Source organism: Benincasa hispida, chromosome 6 (assembly GCF_027475165.1).
Source record: "Benincasa hispida cultivar pf3 chromosome 6, pf3_genome.v1.1, whole genome shotgun sequence".
NCBI classification, from domain to species: domain Eukaryota; kingdom Viridiplantae; phylum Streptophyta; class Magnoliopsida; order Cucurbitales; family Cucurbitaceae; genus Benincasa; species Benincasa hispida.
In genome coordinates this window covers 54750936-54753942 of record NC_143483.1, presented here as the reverse complement: position 1 = coordinate 54753942, position 3007 = coordinate 54750936, and positions in this window count along the sequence as shown.

The following is a 3007-nucleotide window of genomic DNA, read 5'->3' as shown; positions in this document are numbered from 1 at the left end:
GCTAGCAAGGGGATCTTATGGACCTACCGATTATAAGCTTTGATGATCCAAAATTAATTAATTAAACTTTTTAATCAAATTAACTTTTATTCATCAACTACAGGGCAAACCATTATATCCCATAGTTGAACTCTTATGCACTGTAGGACAAGTTGTCCATGGATACAATCAGTATAAGCAAGTCGATCCTTCATGAGTTGTTCATAATTACAGTTGGGTCGAGTATTTGTTTTACCCCTGAAAGTACATCTTTTTCTTAAGTACCACTAATTCCTCTAATAAACAATTTGTTTATGATCCAACCATAAACTAAGTCTCTCTCGGGCTAGTGAGAGGGTAAGACCCCTTTTAAGATCCGAAATCAGCACTTAAGAAAACTACTCATCTACTTAGCCAATGCGGAAGGAAGCGAATTTTACCTTGTGAAGTTATGTTTCCAGCTCCCCATTTAGTCAAGTCCCCAAAATAGTAGGCTTATTAAGTCGGAAACTTGAGCCATTTTCACCCATGGAAATCAAAAGACTGACCTCACAGACAGGAGTTCATAAATTACTTAGGATTAAAATCGAGTCGCACATGACCATCCTATGAAATATTAATCTCATCAATTAAGGATTTATAAAGAGAGATTAAATATTCATGGTCCAGTCTTATACAAACTCTTTGTATAGGATAACCCCATTCACACGTCTATATATGGATGGTTTGGATCAAACGATTTGTAATTATTACAAAGTGGATTGTATCCATATTGTCACAAGGATAAGGCAGCCAACCTTATCTATATACATATAGACTTTTAGGTTATTTTTTTAACATGATTCACCTGTATGTCAACTACATATATGTTCACGACTTCATGCAATAACCTTGGATTTTTCTAGTTAATGGATAAATTATTATTGCTAAATTAATAACTAAATCAACCAACTAAAAAATTATGACGCTTTATGGCACAAATCTCAACAATCTCTCACTTGCACTGAAACTAGTAAGACATGTATCCTAGGGCATACTCTATACACAATATGATCTCCCACTTGTCCTAGCGAAGAAGAGACATGTCTTGTAACCCTAGATATTGTAGGTGTCTGTCATATATTTTATATAAATCACACCATATGTCATAGAAAGTCATCTTGGTCACTACCATGATACTTGCTCTCAATATGTCTTACTCTAGACATTGATGTTTACTAATATCCTTAGTCGTAGTCTTCACATCACTATTATCTCATAGAAGTGTGATAGACTAACTCAGAACTGAAACATTTTCAAATCTTTAAGGATATTTTATGGCTACACAAAGTTTTGTTTCACAAGCAAAAACAAATATCTTGTGTACCAATCTCCACCATATAGGATAAAATCAATCTTACTATAGATTTCTCTAAATCTCTGTAAGATCTAATGTATCTTGTGAAAGATCATATCTTAACACTATACACAAAATTTCTCATTATCCAAAGATACTTTGAGAAAAATTTTAATTTTGCACTCAATGGATACACCATTGATACAACTAATATAACTAACCAATTAAATGTTAATTCTCATTAATGCATTAATTCTCTCCTACAAAGAGAAGATAATTAATTATCTGTCATCAACACTTGAGGTGTCTTAGGATACTCTTCCTTAGACTTAACTTTACATTAAAATGATATATTTGTTAGGTTATTAGAGAAAAAGAGATAATTATCCAATAATTAATATTATTATAAATTTATATGATAACTAACTTACCATAGTATATTTATAACCTATAGTTTTATATTTCATCTCATTAAACATATAAACCATAGCTCTTTTTTTATTTCTTGGTACTTAATGTAAATCTCATTCACATTAATCCTCCACTTGATGCATCTCATACATCACACCGATCATATCATATATAATCGAATTTTCTCTTGTTAATTTGAACATTTCAAATCAACACCAAAAACTGAATCCATTGAGCTACCAAGGGGACCTCATGGATCTGTAGCTCGAAGCTCTAACGATATGTGAATAACTGACTAAACTCTTTAGTCACGGGATCCATCATCCGTTAACTGCCAGATACTCCACTAAAGACCGACAGTTGAACTATCCTTACTATAGATATATTATGTGTCCATCTCAACCAATGAGAAGTGCGATAACCTTTCTCAGATCGCTCGTAAGTACAGCTGGACCAATAACCATTATGCCTCTGTAGTTACATCTGTCTCCTTAAGTACCACTGATCCCTCTAATGAACATAGGTCATAATCCTACTATGACTGAGTCTTCTCTTCCAAAGAGAAGTTGTGACCACTATATTCAAGCCCTAGAATCAGCCCTTAAGGGAGCAATCTCTCTACTTATCCCTGCTTCGGGAAAGGAGTGAATTCCATCTTATGGATTGAGTTCCCAACTCCCAGATCAGACAAGTTCCCAAAAAGGTAAGCATGTTGAGTTGGTAATCTAGCCACTCTCACCCATACTAATCAAATGACCGCCCTCAAAGGCAGGAGTTCCCAAAACACTCAGGATTGAGGTCGTGTCACCTATGGTCGTTTAGGTGAGATTCAAGTCTTTAGTATCAACAGCGTTATACACAGAGTCTAGTCATCTCGTGGTCCAGGTCTTATACAAACTCTTTGTATAGGACACTCCCGCTCGCACGTCTCTTCATGAATGGTCAGGATCTATCATCTGTAGTAGTTCACAACACTTGTAAATCTCTACAAAGCGGGTTGTATCCGTAGTGTCACCAGGATCATGTATCCTTCCTTAATCCTTATACTACAAACCTATTTAAGTTATCACTTAAGGCATGATACACTTGTATATCTCATATACATGCTTAATTTTTCATACAATAACCATGGAGCTTTGTTTTTGGATATGAGTAAATGCCAAATAAAATAACTCTTATTTTATTTATAACAATGTGTACATTTTACAAACTACGAGATTTCGGAAGAATTAAGACACCAATCCCAATAAAACCGTCATATTAAATGAGAATGTTGAGGAT